Source organism: Eubalaena glacialis, chromosome 5 (genome assembly GCF_028564815.1).
Source record: "Eubalaena glacialis isolate mEubGla1 chromosome 5, mEubGla1.1.hap2.+ XY, whole genome shotgun sequence".
Lineage (NCBI taxonomy): Eukaryota > Metazoa > Chordata > Mammalia > Artiodactyla > Balaenidae > Eubalaena > Eubalaena glacialis.
In genome coordinates this window covers 133,054,914-133,075,617 of record NC_083720.1, presented here as the reverse complement: position 1 = coordinate 133,075,617, position 20,704 = coordinate 133,054,914, and positions in this window count along the sequence as shown.

The window sequence follows — 20,704 nt, the reverse complement described above, 5'->3', positions numbered from 1 at the left end:
CTAACCCCAAACCTAACCCTAACCCATACCCTATGCGGTACCCTCAACCGTACCCTCACCCGTACCCTAAGCCGTACCTCAACACTAACCCTAACCCTAACCCTAACCCTAACCCTAACCCTAACCAATACGCTACGCCATACCCTCACCCGTACCCTAACCCGTATCCTAAGCCGTACCGTAACCCTAACCCTAACCCTAAACTATACCCTACGCCGTACCCTCAACCGTACCCTAACCCATAACCTAAGCCATACCCTAACCCTAACCCTAACCCTAACCCGTACCCTACGCCGTACCCTCACCCGTACCCTATCCCATACCCTAAGCCGTACCCTAACCCTAACCCTAACCCTAACTCTAACCCTAAACTACCCTTGACTGCTTTTGTCTCCATTAGACTTCCTAAGCACTAGTGTTTTAAGGAACAGGTTAAAAAGAAAATCCTAATGTGATTTTTTTATAATGTGTTTATTCTTTATCTTATCCTAGTGAGTAAAATCTTCTCCATGGCTGGACCCCAAATAATATTCCTTTACGTGCTAAGTGGTACCTAGAGAGTGGGGTAGGTTTAATAAATACCCTAATCCTAACGTGTACCCTAACCCCTACCCTAGCCCTAACGCGTACCCTAACCCTAACCCAAACCCTAACCCTAACACGTACGCTAATCCTAAACCGTACCCTAAACCAATCCCTAACCCTAAAACTAACCCTAACCCAAACCCTAACCCAAACCCATACCCTACGCCGTATCCTCACCTGTACCCTAACCCGTATCCTAAGCCGTACCCTAAGCCGTACCCTAACCCTAACGCTAAACCTAAGCCTAACCCATACCCTACGCCGCACCCTCACACGTACACTGACCCGTAACCTAAACCGTACCCTAAGCCGTACCCTAACCCTAACACTAAACCTAACCCTCACCCATACCCTACGCCGTACCCTCACCCGTACCCTAACCTATACCCTAAGATGTACCCTAAACCTAACCCTATCCCTAACCCATAAAGTACGATGTACACTCACCCGTAGCCTCACCCGTATCCTAAACAGTACCCTAACCATAATCCTAACCCTAAACCATAATCTACGCCATACCCTCACCCATACCCTAACATGTACCCGAAGCCTTAACCTAACCCTAACACTACATCTAACCCTAAACCTAACCCCTGCCCTACGCCGTACCCTCATCCATACCCTAACCTGTACCCTAAGCCATACTCTAACCCTAACCCTAAACCTAACCCATACCCTATGCCGTACCCTCACCCGTACTCTAAGCCGTACCCTAACCCTAACCCTAACCCTAACCCATACGCTACGCCGTAGCCTCACCCGTACCCTAATCCGTATCCTAAGCCGTACCCTAACCCTAACCCTAACCCTAAACTATACCTTACGCCCTACCCTCACTCGTACCCTAACCCGTACCCTAAGCCGTACCCTAACCCTAAACATAACCCTAGCCCGAACCCTAACCTATACCCTACGCCGTACCCTCACACGTACCCTAACGCGTACCCTAAGCCGTACCCTAACCCTAACCCTAACCCTAACCCATACGCTAAGCCGTACCCTCACCCGTACCCTAACCCTAACCCTAACCCCTACCCTACGCCGTACCCTCACCCGTACCCTATCCCATACCCTAAGCCGTACCCTAACTCTAACACTAACCCTAACCGTAAACTACCCTTGACTGCTTTTGCCTCCATTAGATTTCCTAAGCACTAGTGTTTTAAGGAACAGGTTAAAAAGAAAATGTTAATGTGATTTTTTTATAATGTGTTTATTCTTTATCTTATCCTAGTGACTAAAATCTTCTCCATGGCTGGACCCCAAATAATATTCCTTTACGTGCTAAGTGGTATCTAGAGAGTGGGATAGGTTTAATAAATACCCTAATCCTAACGTGTAACCTAACCCTAACCCATAACCTAATCCTAACGCGTACCCTAACCCTAACCCAAACCCTAATCCTAACACGTACGCTAATCCTAACCCGTACCCTAAACCAATCCCTAACCCTAAAACTAACCCTAACCCTAACCCTAACCCTGAACTACCCTTGACTGCTTTTGCCTCCATTAGATTTCCTTAGCACTAGTGTTTTAAGGAACAGGTTAAAAAGAAAATCCGAATGTGATTTTTTTATAATGTGTTTATTCTTTATCTTATCCTAGTGACTAAAATCTTCTCCATGGCTGGACCCCAAATAATATTCGTTTACGTGCTAAGTGGTATCTAGAGAGTGGGATAGGTTTAATAAATACCCTAATCCTAACGTGTACCCTAACCCTAACCCATACCCTAACCCAAACCCTAACCGTAACACGTACGCTAATCCTAACCCGTACCTTAAACCAATCCCTAACCTTAAAACTAACCCTAACCCTAACCCTAACCCATACCCTACGCCGTACTCTCACCCGTACCCTAACCCGTACCCTAGGCCGTACCCTAACCCTAACACAAACCCTAACCCTAACACGTACGCTAATCCTAAACCATACCCTAAACCAATCCTTAACCCTAAAACTAACCCTAACCCAAACCCTAACGCTAACCCATACCCTACGCCGTACCCTCACCCGTACCCAAACCCGTATCCTAAGCCGTACCCTAACCCTAACCAATACCCTACGCAGTACCCTCACCCGTACCCTCAACCGTACCCTAAGCCATAACCTAACCCTAACCCTAAACCTAACCCTGACCCCTACCGTACGCCGTAGCCTCACCCGTACCCTATACCATACTCTAAGCCGTACCCTAACCCTAACACTAACCCTAACCCTAACCCCAACCCTAAACTACCCTTGACTGCTTTTGCCTCCATTAGATTTCCTAAGCACTAGTGTTTTAAGGAACAGGTTAAAAAGAAAATCCTAATGTGATTTTTTTATAATGTGCTTATTCTTTATCTTATCCTAGTGACTAAAATCTTCTCCATGGCTGGACCCCAAATAATATTCCTTTACGTGCTAAGTGGTATCTAGAGAGTGGGATAGGTTTAATAAATACCCTAATCATAACGCGTACCCTAACCCTAACCCATACCCTAACCCTAACGCGTACCCTAAACCTAACCCAAACCCTAACCCTAAGACATACGCTAATCCTAACCCGTACCCTAAACCAATCCCTAACGCTAACCCTAACCCTAACCCATACCTTACGCCGTACCCTCACCCGTACCCTAACCCGTACCCTAAGCCGTACCCTAACCCTAACCCTAAACCTAACCCTAAATCATAGTCTACGCCGTACCGTTACCCGTACCCTAACCCGTATCCGAAGCCGTGCCCTAACCCTAACCCTAACCCTAACCCTAACCCTAACCCTAACCCATACGCTACGCCGTACCCTCACCCGTACCCTAACCCGTATCCTAAGCCGTAACCTAACCCTAACCCTAACCCTAACCTATACCCTACGCCGTTCACTCACCCGTACCCTAACCCGTACCCTAAGCCGTACCCTAACCCTAACCCTAACCTTAACCCATACCTACGCCGTACCCTAACCCATACCCAAACCCGTATCCTAAGCCGTACCCTAACCCTAACCAATACCCTACGCAGTACCCTCACCCGTACCCTCACCCGTACCCTAACACTAAACCTAACCCTAACCCTAACACTAACCTTAACCCCTACCCTACGCCGTACCCTCACCCGTACCCTATCCCATACCCTAAGCCGTACCCTAACCCTAACCCTAACCCTAACCCTAACCCTAAACTACCCTTGACTGCTTTTGTCTCCATTAGATTTCCTAAGTACTAGTGTTTTAAGGAACAGGTTAAAAAGAAAATCCTAATGTGATTTTTTTATAATGTGTTTATTCTTTATCTTATCCTAGTGACTAAAATCTTCTCCATGGCTGGACCCCAAACAATATTCCTTTACGTGCTAAGTGGTATCTAGAGAGTGGGGTAGGTTTAATAAATACCCTAATCCTAACGTGTACCATATCCCCTACCCTAGCCCTAACGCGTACCCTAACCCTAACCCAAGCCCTAACCCTAACACGTACGCTAATCCTCATCCGTATCCTAAACCAATGCCTAACCCTAAAACTAACTCTAACCCAAACCCTAACCCTAACCCATACCCTACAACGTACCCTCACACTTACCCTAAACCATACCCTAAGCCGTAACCTAACCGTAAACTTAACCCGAAACTATACTTTACGCCCTACCCTCACTCGTACCCTAACCCATACCCTAAGCTGTACCCTAACCTTAACCCTAACCCTAGCCCTAACCCTATCCCATACCCTACGCGGTACTCTCAAACGTACCCTAATGCGTACCCTAAGCCGTACCCTAATCCTAACCCATACCCTACGCCGTAACCGCACACATATCCCAACCCGTACCCTAAGCCGTACCCTAACCCTAACCCTAACCCTAACCCATACGCTACGCCATACCCTAACCCGTACCCTAAACCGTATCTTAAGCCGTACCCTAACCCTAACCCTAACGCGAACCCATACCCTACAACGTACCCTCACACTTACCCTAAACCGTACCCTAAGCCGTATCCTAACCCTAACCCTAACCCTAAACTATACCTTACGCCCTGCCCTCACTCGTACCCTAACCCGTACCCTAAGACGTACCCTAACCCTCACCCTAACCCTAGCCCTACCCCTAAGCCATACACTACGCCGTACCCTCACACGTACCCTAACCCGTACCCTAAGCCGTACCCTAACCCTAACCCTAAGCCTAACACATACGCTACGCCGTACCTTCACCCGTACCCTAACCCGTATCCTAAGCCGTACCCTAACCCTAACCCTAACCCTAACCTATACATTACGCCCTACCCTCACCCGTACCCTATACCGTACCCTAAGCCGTACCCTAACCCTAACCCTAACCCTAACCCTAACCCATACCCTACGCCGTACCCTAATCTGTACCCTAACCCGTATCCTAAGCCGTACCCTAACCCTAACCAATACCCTACGCAGTACCCTCACCCGTACCCTAAGCCATACCCTAACCCTAACCCTAACCCTAACCCCTACCCTACGCCGTACCCTCACCCGTACCCTATCCCATACCCTAACCCGTACCCTAACCCTAACCCTAACCATAACCCTAACCCTAACCCTAAACCTAAACTACCCTTGACTGCTTTTGTCTCCATTAGATTTCCTAAGCACTAGTGTTTTAAGGAACAGGTTAAAAAGAAAATCCTAATGTGATTTTTTTATAATGTGTTTATTCTTTATCTTATCCTAGTGACTAAAATCTTCTCATGGCTGGACCCCAAATAATATTCCTTTACGTGCTAAGTGGTATCTAGAGAGTGGGGTAGGTTTAATAAATACCCTAATCCTAACGTGTAACCTAACCCTAACCCATAACCTAATCCTAACGCGTACCCTAACCCTAACACAAACCCCAACCCTAACACGTACGCTAATCCTAAACCATACACTAAAACAATCCCTAACCCTAAAACTAACCCTAACCCAAACCCTAACGGTAACCCATACCCTACGCCGTACCCTCACCCGTACCCTAACCCGTACCCTAAGCCGTACCCTAAACCTAACCCTATCCCTAACCCATACTCTACAACGTACCCTCACACTTACCCTAAACCTTACCCTAAGCCGTACCCTAACCCTAACCCTAACCCTAAACTACACCTTACGCCCTACCCTCACTAGTACCCTAACCCGTACACTAAGTCGTAACCTAACCCTAACCCTAACCCTAGCCCTAACCCTAATCCATACCCTACGCCGTACCCTCACACGTACCCTAACGCGTACCCTAAGCCATACGCTAAGCCTAACCCTAACCCTAACCCTGACCCCTACCGTACGCCGTAGCCTCACCCGTACCCTATACCATACCCTAAGCCGTACCCTAACCCTAATACTAACCCTAACCCTAACCCTAACCCTAAACTCCCCTTGACTGCTTTTGCCTCCATTAGATTTCCTAAGCATTAGTGTTTTAAGGAACAGGTTAAAAAGAAAATCCTAATGTGATTTTTTTATAATGTGTTTATTCTTTATCTTATCCTAGTGACGAAAATCTTCTCCATGGCTGGACCCCAAATAATATTCCTTTACGTGCTAAGTGGTATCTAGAGAGTGGGATAGGTTTAATAAATACCCTAATCCTAACGTGTACCCTAACCCTAACCTATGCCCTAACCCTAACGCGTACCCTAACCCTAACCCAAACCCTAACCCTAACACGTACGCTAATCCTAACCCGTACCCTAAACCAATCCCTAACCCTAACCCTAACCCTAACCCATACCCTACACCGTACCCTCACCCGTACCCTAATCCGTACCCTAAGCCGTACCCTAACCCTAACCCTAACCCTAACCCTAACCCATACCCTACAACGTACCCTCACAGTTACCCTAAACCATACCCTAAGCCGTACCTTAACCCTAACCCTAACCGTAAACTATACCTTACGCCCTACCCTCACTGGTACCCTAACCCTTACCCTAACCCGTACCCTAACCCTAACCCTAGCCCTAACCCTAACCCATACCCTATGCCATACCCTCACACGTACCCTAATGCGTACCCTACGCCGTAACCTAACCCTAACCCTAACCCTAACCCATACCCTACGCCGTAACCGCACATGTATCCTAACCCGTACGCTAAGCCGTACCCTAACCCTAACCCTAACCCTAACCCATACGTTACGCCGTACCCTCACCCGGACCCTAACCCGTATCCTAAGCCGTACCCTAACCCTAACCCTAACCCTAACCCCTACCCTACGCCGTACCCTCACACGTACCCTAACCCATACCCTAAGCTGTACCCTAACCCTAACCCTAACCCTAACTCTAACCCATACCCTACGTCGTAACCTAACCCGTACCCTAACTCGTATCCTAAGCCGTACCCTAACCCTAAACAATACCCTACGCAGTACCATGACCCGTACCCTAAGCCGTACCCTAACCCTAACCCTAACCCTAACCCTAAACCCTACCCTACGCCGTACCCTCACCCGTACCCTATCCCATACCCTAAGCCGTACCCTAACCCTAACACTAACCCTAACCCTAACCCTAACCCTAAACTACCCTTGACTGCTTTTGCCTCCATTAGATTTCCTAAGCACTAGTGTTTTAAGGAACAGGTTAAAAAGAAAATCCTAATGTGATTTTTTTATAATGTGTTTATTCTTTATCTTATCCTAGTGACTAAAATCTTCTCCATGGCTGGACCCCAAATAATATTCCTTTACGTGCTAAGTGGTATCTAGAGAGTGGGATAGGTTTAATAAATACCCTAATCCTAACGTGTACCCTAACCCTAACCCATACCCTAACCCTAATGCGTACCCTAACCCTAACCCAAACCCTAACCCTAACACGTATGCTAATCCTAACCCGTACCCTAAACCAATCCCTAATCCTAAAACTAACCCTAACCCTAACCCATACCCTACAACGTACCCTCACACTTACCCTAAACCGTACCCTAAGCCGTAACCTAACCCTAACCTTAACCCGAAACCAAACCTTACGCCCTACCCTCACTCATACCCTAACCCATACCCTAAGCTGTACCCTAACCTTAACCTTAACCCTAGCCCTAACCCTATGCCATACCCTACGCGGTACTCTCAAACGTACCCTAACGCGTTCCCTAAGCCGTACCCTAACCCTAACCCATACCCTACGCCGTAACCGCACACATATCCCAACCCGTACCCTAAGCCGTACCCTAACCCTAACCCTAACCCTAATCCATACGCTACGCCATACCCTCACCCGTACCCTAAACTGTATCCTAAGCCGTACCCTAACCCTAACCCTAACCCTAACCTATACCCTACGCCGGACCCTCACCCGTACCCTAACCTGTACCCTAAGCCGTACCCGTACCCTAACCCATACACTATGCCGTACCCTAACCCGTACCCTAACCCTTATCCTAAGCCGTACCCTAACCCTAACCAATACCCTACGCAGTACCCTCACCCATACCCTCACCCGTACCCTAAGCCGTACCCTAACCCTAACCCTAACCCATACCCTACGCCGTACCCTAACCCGTTCCCTAACTCGTATCGTAAGCCGTACCCATCCCTAACCAATACCCTATGCAGTACCCTGACCCGTATCCTCACCCGTAACTTAAGCCATACCCCAACCCTAACCCTAACCCTAACCTATACCCTACGCCGTACCCTAACCCGTACCCAAACCCGTATCCTAAGCCGTACCCTAACCCTAACCAATACCCTACGCAGTACCCTCACCCGTACCCTCACCCGTACCCTAACCCTAACCCTAACCCTAACCCTAACCCTAACCCTAACCCCTACCCTACTCCGTACCCTCACCCGTACCCTATCCCATACCCTAAGCCGTACCCTAACCCTTACCCTAACCCTAACCCTAACCCTAACCTACCCTTGACTGCTTTTGTCTGCATTAGATTTCCTAAGCACTAGTGTTTTAAGGAACAGGTTAAAAAGAAAATCCTAATGTGATTTTTTTATATTGTGTTTATTCTTTATCTTATCCTAGTGACTAAAATCTTCTCCATGGCTGGACCCCAAATAATATTCCTTTACGTGCTAAGTGGTATCTAGAGAGTGGGGTAGGTTTAATAAATACCCTAATCCTAACGTGTACCCTATCCCCTACCCTAGCCCTAACGCGTACCCTAACCCTAAACCAAACCCTAACCCGAACACGTAAGCTAATCCTAATCCGTACCCTAAACCAATGCCTAACCCTAAAACTAACCCTAACCCAAACCCTAACCCTAACCCATACCCTACGCCGTACACTCACCCGTACCCTAACCCGTAACCTAAGCCGTACCCTAACCCTAACCCTAACCCTAACCTATACCCTACGCCGTACCCTCACCCGTACCCTAACCCGTACCCTAAGCCGTACCCTAACCCTAACCCTAACCCTAAACTATACCCTACGCCGTACCCTCACCCGTACCCTAACCCGTACCCTAAGCCGTACTCTAACCCTAACCCTAACACTAACCCTAGCCCTAACCCTATCCCATACCCTACGCGGTACTCTCACACGTACCCTAACGCGTACCCTAAGCCGTACCCTAACCCTAAACCATACCCTACGCCATACCATAACCCGTACACTAACCCGTACCCTAAGCCGTACCCTAACCCTAACCCTAACCCTAACCCTAACCCTAATCCTAATCCCTACCCTACGCCGTACCCTCACCCGTACCCTATTCCATACCCTAATCCGTACCCTAACCCTAACACTAACCCTAACCCTAACCCTAACCCTAAAATACCCTTGACTGCTTTTGCCTCCATTAGATTTCCTAAGCACTAGTGTTTTAAGGAACAGGTTAAAAAGAAAATCCTAATGTGATTTTTTTATAATGTGTTTATTCTTTATCTTATCCTAGTGACTAAAATCTTCTCCATGGCTGGACCCCAAATAATATTCCTTTACGTGCTAAGTGGTATCTAGAGAGTGGGATAGGTTTAATAAATACCCTAATCCTAACGTGTACCCTAACCCTAACCCATACCCTAACCCTAATGCGTACCCTAACCCTAACCCAAACCCTAGCCCTAACACGTATGCTAATCCTAACCCGTACCCTAAACCAATCCCTAACCCTAAAACTAACCCTAACCCTAACCCTAACCCTAACCCATACCCTACAACGTACCCTCACACGTACCCTAAACCGTACCCTAAGCCGTAACCTAACCCTAACCTTAACCAGAAACTATACCTTACGCCCTGCCCTCACTCGTACCCTAACCCATACCCTAAGCTGTACCCTAACCTTAACCCTAACCCTAGCCCTAACCCTATCCCATACCCTACGCGGTACTCTCAAACGTACCCTAACGCGTACCCTAAGCCGTACCCTAACCCTAACCCATACCCTATGCCGTAACCGCACACATAACCCAACCCGTACCCTAAGCCGTACCCTAACCCTAAACCTAACCCTAACCCATACGCTACGCCATACCCTCACCCGTACCCTAAACCGTATCCTAAGCCGTGCCCTAACCCAAACCCTAACCCTAACCTATAGCCTACGCCGGACCCTCACCCGTACCCTAACCCGTACCCTAAGCCGTACCCTAACCCTAACCCTAACCCTAACCCATACCCTACGCCGTACCCTAACCTGTATCCTAAGCCGTACCCTAACCCTAACCAATACCCTACGCAGTACCCTCACCCGTACCCTCACCCGTACACTAAGCCGTACCCTAACCCTAACCCTAAGCCTAACCCCTACCCTATGCCGTACCCTCACACGTACCCTATCCCGTAACCTAAGCTGTACCCTAACTCTAACCCTAACCGTAACCGTAACCCTAACCCATACCCTACGCCGTACCCTAACCCGTACCTTAACCCGTATCCTAAGCCGTACCCTAACCCTAACCAATACCCTACGCAATACCCTCACCCGTACCCTAACCCGTACCCTAAGCCGTACCCTAACCCTAACCCTAAACCTAACCCTAAATCATAGCCTACGCCGTACCGTAACCCGTACCCTAACCCGTATCCTAAGCCGTGCCCTAACCCTAACCCTAACCCTAGCCCTACCCCTAACTCATACCCTACGCCGTACCCTCACATGTACCCTAACGCGTACCCTAAGCCGTACCCTAACCCTAACCCTAAAACTAACCCGTACCCTACGCCGTAACCGCACACGTATCCTAACCCGTACCCTAAGCCGTACACTAACCCTAACCATAACCCTAACACATACGCTACGCCGTACCCTCACCCGTACCCTAACCCGTACCCTAAGCCGTACTCTAACCCTAACCCTAACCCTAACCCTAACCCATACCCTACGAAGTACCCTAACCCGTACCCTAACACGTACCCTAAGCTGTACCCTAACCCTAACCCTAAGCCTAACCCATACGCTACGCCGTACCCTCACCCGTACCCTAACCCGTATCCTAAGCCGTACCCTAAGCCTAACCAATACCCTACGCAGTACCCTCACCCGTACCCTCAACCGTACCCTAAGCCATACCCTAACCCTAACCCTAACCCTAACCCTGACCCCTACCGTACGCCGTAGCCTCACCCGTACCGTAACCCGTATCCTAAGCCGTACCCTAACCCTAACCAATACCCTATGCAGTACCCTCACCCGTACCCTAACCCCTACCCTAAGCCGTACCCTAACCCTAACCCTAACCCTAATCCTAATCCGTACCTTACGCCGTACCCTCACCCGTACCCTATTCCATACCCTAAGCCATACCCTAACCCTAACACTAACCCTAACCCTAAGCCTAACCCTAAACTACCCTTGACTGCTTTTGCCTCCATTAGATTTCCTAAGCACTAGTGTTTTAAGGAACAGGTTAAAAAGAAAATCCTAATGTGATTTTTTTATAATGTGTTTATTCTTTATCTTATCCTAGTGACTAAAATCTTCTCCATGGCTGGACCCCAAATAATATTCCTTTACGTGCTAAGTGGTATCTAGAGAGTGGGATAGGTTTAATAAATACCCTAATCCTAACGTGTACCCTAACCCTAACCCATACCCTAACCCAAACCCTAACCGTAACACGTACGCTAATCCTAACCCGTACCTTAAACCAATCCCTAACCCTAAAACTAACCCTAACCCAAACCCTAACGCTAACCCATACCCTACGCCGTACCCTCACCCGTACCCTAACCCGTATCCTAAGCCGTACCCTAACCCTAACCAATACCCTACGCAGTACCCTCACCCGTACCCTCAACCGTACCCTAAGCCATACCCTAACCCTAACCCTAAACCTAACCCTGACCCCTACCGTACGCCGTAGCCTCACCCGTACCCTATACCATACCCTAAGCCGTACCCTAACCCTAACACTAACCCTAACCCTAACCCCAACCCTAAACTACCCTTGACTGCTTTTGACTCCATTAGATTTCCTAAGCACTAGTGTTTTAAGGAACAGGTTAAAAAGAAAATCCTAATGTGATTTTTTTATAATGTGCTTATTCTTTATCTTATCCTAGTGACTAAAATCTTCTCCATGCCTGGACCCCAAATAATATTCCTTTACGTGCTAAGTGGTATCTAGAGAGTGGGATAGGTTTAATAAATACCCTAATCCTAACGTGTACCCTAACCCTAACCCATACCCTAACCCTAACGCGTACCCTAACCCTAACCCAAACCCTAACCCTAAGACATACGCTAATCCTAACCCATACCCTAAACCAATCCCTAACCCTAACCCTAACCCTAACCCATACCTTACGCCGTACCCTCACCCGTACCCTAACCCGTACCCTAAGCCGTACCTTAACCCTAACCCTAACCGTAAACTATACCTTACGCCCTACACTCACTCGTACCCTAACCCTTACCCTAACCCGTACCCTACACCTAACCCTAACCCCTACCCTACGCCGTACCCTCACCTGTACCCTATCCCATACCCTAAGCCGTACCCTAACCCTAACCCTAACCCTAACCCTAAATTACCCTTGACTGCTTTGCCTCCATTAGATTTCCTAAGCACTAGTGTTTTAAGGAAAAGGTTAAAAAGTAAATCCTAATGTGATTTTTTTATAATGTGTTTATTCTTTATCTTATCCTAGTGACTAAAATCTTCTCCATGGCTGGACCCCAAATAATATTCGTTTACGTGCTATGTGGTATCTAGAGAGTGGGATAGGTTTAATAAATACCCTAATCCTAACGTGTACCCTAACCCTAACCCATACCCTAACCCAAACCCTAACCGTAACACGTACGCTAATCGTAACCCGTACCTTAAACCAATCCCTAACCTTAAAACTAACCCTAACCCTAACCCTAACCCATACCCTACGCCGTACCCTCACCCGTACCCTAACCCGTACCCTAAGCCGTACCCTAACCCTAACCCTAACCCGAACCCATACCCTACAACGTACCCTCTCACTTACCCTAAACCGTACCCTAAGCTGTAACCTAACCCTAACCCTAACCCTAAACTATACCTTACGCCCTACCCTCACTCATACCCTAACCCGTACCCTAAGCCGTACCCTAACCCTATCCCTAACCCTAGCCCTACCCCTAACCCATAACCTACGCCGTACCCTCACCCGTACCCTAACCCTTATCCTAAGCCGTACCCTAACCCTAACCAATACCCTACGCATTACCCTCACCCATACCTTCACCCGTACACTAAGCCGTACCCTAACCCTAACCCTAACCCTAACCCTAACCCATACGCTATGCCGTACCCTCACCCGTACCCTAAACCGTATCCTACGCCGTACCCTAACCCTAATCCTAACCCTAACCTATACCCTACGCCGTACCCTCACCCGTACCCTAACCCGTACCCTAAGCCGTACCCCAACCCTAACCCTAACCCTAACCCATACCCTACGCCGTACCCTAACCCGTACCCTAACCCGTATCCTAAGCCGTACCCTAACCCTAACCCATACCCTACGCCGTACCCTCACCCGTACCCTATCCCATACCCTACGCCGTACCCTAACCTGCATCCTAAGCCGTACCCTAACCCTAACCAATACCCTACACAGTACCCTCACCCGTACCCTAACCCGTACCCTAAGCCGTACCCTAACCCTAACCCTAACGCGAACCCATACCCTACAACGTACCCTCACACTTACCCTAAACCGTACCCTAAGCCGTATCCTAACCCTAACCCTAACCCTAAACTATACCTTACGCCCTGCCCTCACTCGTACCCTAACCGGTACCCTAAGACGTATCCTAACCCTAACCCTAACCCTAGCCCTACCCCTAACCCATACCCTACGCCGTACCCTCACACGTACCCTAACGCGTACCCTAAGCCGTATCCTAACCCTAAACCTAAAACTAACCCGTACCCTACGCCGTAACCGCACACGTATCCTAACCCGTATCCTAAGCTGTACCCTAAACCTAACCCTAACCCTAACCCATACGCTACGCCGTACCCTCAGCCGTACCCTAACCCGTACCCTAAGCCGTGCCCTCACCCTAACCCTAACCCTAACCCTAACCCTAACCCATACCCTACGACATACCCTAACGCGTACCCTAAGCCGTACCCTAACCCTAACCCTAAAATTAACCCGTACCCTACGCCGTAACCGCACACGTATCCTAACCCGTATCCTAAGCTGTACCCTAAACCTAACCCTAACCCTAACCCATACGCTACGCCGTACCCTCAGCCGTACCCTAACCCGTACCCTAAGCCGTGCCCTAACCCTAACCCTAACCCTAACCCTAACCCTAACCCATACCCTACGACGTACCCTAACCCGTACCCTAATCCGTACCCTAAGCCGTACCCTAACCCTAACCCTAAGCCTAACCCATACGCTACGCCGTACCTTCACCCGTACCCTAACCCGTATCCTAAGCCGTACCCTAACCCTAACCCTAACCCTAAACTATACTTTACGCCGTACCCTCACCCGTACCCTAAACCGTACCCTAAGCTGTACCCTAACCCTAACCCTAACCCTAACCCTAACCCTAACCCATACCCTACGCCGTACCCTAATCTGTACCCTAACCCGTATCCTAAGCCGTACCCTAACCCTAAACAATACCCTACGCCGTACCCTCACCCGTACCGTATCCCATACCCTAACCCGTACCCTAACCCTAACCGTAACCCTAACCCTAACCCTAAACTACCCTTGACTGCTTTTGTCTCCATTAGATTGCCTAAGCACTAGTGTTTTAAGGAACAGGTTAAAAAGAAAATCCTAATGTGATTTTTTTATAATGTGTTTATTCTTTATCTTATCCTAGTGACTAAAATCTTCTCATGGCTGGACCCCAAATAATATTCTTTTACGTGCTAAGTGGTATCTAGAGAGTGGGGTAGGTTTAATAAATACCCTAATCCTAACGTGTACCCTAACCCCTACCCTAGCCCTAAAGCGTACCCTAACCCTAACACAAACCCTAACCCTAACACGTACGCTAATCCTAAACCATACCCTAAAACAATCCCTAACCCTAAAACTAACCCTAACCCTAACCCTAACCCTCACCCGTACCCTCACCCATACCCTAAGCCGTACCCTAACCCTAACCCTAACCCTAATCCTAATCCCTACCCTACGCCGTACCCTCACCCGTACCCTATTCCATACCCTAATCCGTACCCTAACCCTAACACTAACCCTAACCCTAACCCTAACCCTAAACTACCCTTGACTGCTTTTGCCTCCATTAGATTTCCTAAGCACTAGTGTTTTAAGGAACAGGTTAAAAAGAAAATCCTAATGTGATTTTTTTATAATGTGTTTATTCTTTATCTTATCCTAGTGACTAAAATCTTCTCCATGGCTGGACCCCAAATAATATTCCTTTACGTGCTAAGTGGTATCTAGAGAGTGGGATAGGTTTAATAAATACCCTAATCCTAACGTGTACCCTAACCCTAACCCATACCCTAACCCTAACGCGTACCCTAACCCTAACCCAAACCCTAACCCTAACACGTATGCTAATCCTAACCCGTACCCTAAACCAATCCCTAACCCTAAAACTAACCCTAATCCTAACCCTAACCCTCACCCGTACCATAACCCGTACCCTAAGCCGTACCCTAACCCTAACCCTAACCCTAACCGCTACCCTATGCCGTACCCTCACCCGTACCCTAACCCGTACCCTAAGCTGTACCTTAACCCTAACCCTAACCCTAACCGTAACCCTAACCCATACCCTACGCCGTACCCTCACCCGTACCCTAACCCGTACCCTAAGCCGTACCCTAAACCTAACCCTATCCCTAACCCATACTCTACAACGTACCCTCACACTTACCCTAAACCTTACCCTAAGCCGTACCCTAACCCTAACCCTAACCCTAAACTACACCTTACGCCCTACCCTCACTAGTACCCTAACCCGTACACTAAGTCGTAACCTAACCCTAACCCTAACCCTAGCCCTAACCCTAATCCATACCCTACGCCGTACCCTCACACGTACCCTAACGCGTACCCTAAGCCATACGCTAAGCCTAACCCTAACCCTAACCCTGACCCCTACCGTACGCCGTAGCCTCACCCGTACCCTATACCATACCCTAAGCCGTACCCTAACCCTAATACTAACCCTAACCCTAACCCTAACCCTAAACTCCCCTTGACTGCTTTTGCCTCCATTAGATTTCCTAAGCATTAGTGTTTTAAGGAACAGGTTAAAAAGAAAATCCTAATGTGATTTTTTTATAATGTGTTTATTCTTTATCTTATCCTAGTGACGAAAATCTTCTCCATGGCTGGACCCCAAATAATATTCCTTTACGTGCTAAGTGGTATCTAGAGAGTGGGATAGGTTTAATAAATACCCTAATCCTAACGTGTACCCTAACCCTAACCTATGCCCTAACCCTAACGCGTACCCTAACCCTAACCCAAACCCTAACCCTAACACGTACGCTAATCCTAACCCGTACCCTAAACCAATCCCTAACCCTAACCCTAACCCTAACCCATACCCTACACCGTACCCTCACCCGTACCCTAATCCGTACCCTAAGCCGTACCCTAACCCTAACCCTAACCCTAACCCTAACCCATACCCTACAACGTACCCTCACAGTTACCCTAAACCATACCCTAAGCCGTACCTTAACCCTAACCCTAACCGTAAACTATACCTTACGCCCTACCCTCACTGGTACCCTAACCCTTACCCTAACCCGTACCCTAACCCTAACCCTAGCCCTAACCCTAACCCATACCCTATGCCATACCCTCACACGTACCCTAATGCGTACCCTACGCCGTAACCTAACCCTAACCCTAACCCTAACCCATACCCTACGCCGTAACCGCACATGTATCCTAACCCGTACGCTAAGCCGTACCCTAACCCTAACCCTAACCCTAACCCATACGTTACGCCGTACCCTCACCCGGACCCTAACCCGTATCCTAAGCCGTACCCTAACCCTAACCCTAACCCTAACCCCTACCCTACGCCGTACCCTCACACGTACCCTAACCCATACCCTAAGCTGTACCCTAACCCTAACCCTAACCCTGACTCTAACCCATACCCTACGTCGTAACCTAACCCGTACCCTAACTCGTATCCTAAGCCGTACCCTAACCCTAAACAATACCCTACGCAGTACCATGACCCGTACCCTAAGCCGTACCCTAACCCTAACCCTAACCCTAACCCTAAACCCTACCCTACGCCGTACCCTCACCCGTACCCTATCCCATACCCTAAGCCGTACCCTAACCCTAACACTAACCCTAACCCTAACCCTAACCCTAAACTACCCTTGACTGCTTTTGCCTCCATTAGATTTCCTAAGCACTAGTGTTTTAAGGAACAGGTTAAAAAGAAAATCCTAATGTGATTTTTTTATAATGTGTTTATTCTTTATCTTATCCTAGTGACTAAAATCTTCTCCATGGCTGGACCCCAAATAATATTCCTTTACGTGCTAAGTGGTATCTAGAGAGTGGGATAGGTTTAATAAATACCCTAATCCTAACGTGTACCCTAACCCTAACCCATACCCTAACCCTAATGCGTACCCTAACCCTAACCCAAACCCTAACCCTAACACGTATGCTAATCCTAACCCGTACCCTAAACCAATCCCTAATCCTAAAACTAACCCTAACCCTAACCCATACCCTACAACGTACCCTCACACTTACCCTAAACCGTACCCTAAGCCGTAACCTAACCCTAACCTTAACCCGAAACCAAACCTTACGCCCTACCCTCACTCATACCCTAACCCATACCCTAAGCTGTACCCTAACCTTAACCTTAACCCTAGCCCTAACCCTATGCCATACCCTACGCGGTACTCTCAAACGTACCCTAACGCGTTCCCTAAGCCGTACCCTAACCCTAACCCATACCCTACGCCGTAACCGCACACATATCCCAACCCGTACCCTAAGCCGTACCCTAACCCTAACCCTAACCCTAATCCATACGCTACGCCATACCCTCACCCGTACCCTAAACTGTATCCTAAGCCGTACCCTAACCCTAACCCTAACCCTAACCTATACCCTACGCCGGACCCTCACCCGTACCCTAACCTGTACCCTAAGCCGTACCCGTACCCTAACCCATACACTATGCCGTACCCTAACCCGTACCCTAACCCTTATCCTAAGCCGTACCCTAACCCTAACCAATACCCTACGCAGTACCCTCACCCATACCCTCACCCGTACCCTAAGCCGTACCCTAACCCTAACCCTAACCCATACCCTACGCCGTACCCTAACCCGTTCCCTAACTCGTATCGTAAGCCGTACCCATCCCTAACCAATACCCTATGCAGTACCCTGACCCGTATCCTCACCCGTAACTTAAGCCATACCCCAACCCTAACCCTAACCCTAACCTATACCCTACGCCGTACCCTAACCCGTACCCAAACCCGTATCCTAAGCCGTACCCTAACCCTAACCAATACCCTACGCAGTACCCTCACCCGTACCCTCACCCGTACCCTAACCCTAACCCTAACCCTAACCCTAACCCTAACCCTAACCCCTACCCTACTCCGTACCCTCACCCGTACCCTATCCCATACCCTAAGCCGTACCCTAACCCTTACCCTAACCCTAACCCTAACCCTAACCTACCCTTGACTGCTTTTGTCTGCATTAGATTTCCTAAGCACTAGTGTTTTAAGGAACAGGTTAAAAAGAAAATCCTAATGTGATTTTTTTATATTGTGTTTATTCTTTATCTTATCCTAGTGACTAAAATCTTCTCCATGGCTGGACCCCAAATAATATTCCTTTACGTGCTAAGTGGTATCTAGAGAGTGGGGTAGGTTTAATAAATACCCTAATCCTAACGTGTACCCTATCCCCTACCCTAGCCCTAACGCGTACCCTAACCCTAAACCAAACCCTAACCCGAACACGTAAGCTAATCCTAATCCGTACCCTAAACCAATGCCTAACCCTAAAACTAACCCTAACCCAAACCCTAACCCTAACCCATACCCTACGCCGTACACTCACCCGTACCCTAACCCGTAACCTAAGCCGTACCCTAACCCTAACCCTAACCCTAACCTATACCCTACGCCGTACCCTCACCCGTACCCTAACCCGTACCCTAAGCCGTACCCTAACCCTAACCCTAACCCTAAACTATACCCTACGCCGTACCCTCACCCGTACCCTAACCCGTACCCTAAGCCGTACTCTAACCCTAACCCTAACACTAACCCTAGCCCTAACCCTATCCCATACCCTACGCGGTACTCTCACACGTACCCTAACGCGTACCCTAAGCCGTACCCTAACCCTAAACCATACCCTACGCCATACCATAACCCGTACACTAACCCGTACCCTAAGCCGTACCCTAACCCTAACCCTAACCCTAACCCTAACCCTAATCCTAATCCCTACCCTACGCCGTACCCTCACCCGTACCCTATTCCATACCCTAATCCGTACCCTAACCCTAACACTAACCCTAACCCTAACCCTAACCCTAAAATACCCTTGACTGCTTTTGCCTCCATTAGATTTCCTAAGCACTAGTGTTTTAAGGAACAGGTTAAAAAGAAAATCCTAATGTGATTTTTTTATAATGTGTTTATTCTTTATCTTATCCTAGTGACTAAAATCTTCTCCATGGCTGGACCCCAAATAATATTCCTTTACGTGCTAAGTGGTATCTAGAGAGTGGGATAGGTTTAATAAATACCCTAATCCTAACGTGTACCCTAACCCTAACCCATACCCTAACCCTAATGCGTACCCTAACCCTAACCCAAACCCTAGCCCTAACACGTATGCTAATCCTAACCCGTACCCTAAACCAATCCCTAACCCTAAAACTAACCCTAACCCTAACCCTAACCCTAACCCATACCCTACAACGTACCCTCACACGTACCCTAAACCGTACCCTAAGCCGTAACCTAACCCTAACCTTAACCAGAAACTATACCTTACGCCCTGCCCTCACTCGTACCCTAACCCATACCCTAAGCTGTACCCTAACCTTAACCCTAACCCTAGCCCTAACCCTATCCCATACCTACGCGGTACTCTCAAACGTACCCTAACGCGTACCCTAAGCCGTACCCTAACCCTAACCCATACCCTATGCCGTAACCGCACACATAACCCAACCCGTACCCTAAGCCGTACCCTAACCCTAAACCTAACCCTAACCCATACGCTACGCCATACCCTCACCCGTACCCTAAACCGTATCCTAAGCCGTGCCCTAACCCAAACCCTAACCCTAACCTATAGCCTACGCCGGACCCTCACCCGTACCCTAACCCGTACCCTAAGCCGTACCCTAACCCTAACCCTAACCCTAACCCATACCCTACGCCGTACCCTAACCTGTATCCTAAGCCGTACCCTAACCCTAACCAATACCCTACGCAGTACCCTCACCCGTACCCTCACCCGTACACTAAGGCCGTACCCTAACCCTAACCCTAAGCCTAACCCCTACCCTATGCCGTACCCTCACACGTACCCTATCCCGTAACCTAAGCTGTACCCTAACTCTAACCCTAACCGTAACCGTAACCCTAACCCATACCCTACGCCGTACCCTAACCCGTACCTTAACCCGTATCCTAAGCCGTACCCTAACCCTAACCAATACCCTACGCAATACCCTCACCCGTACCCTAACCCGTACCCTA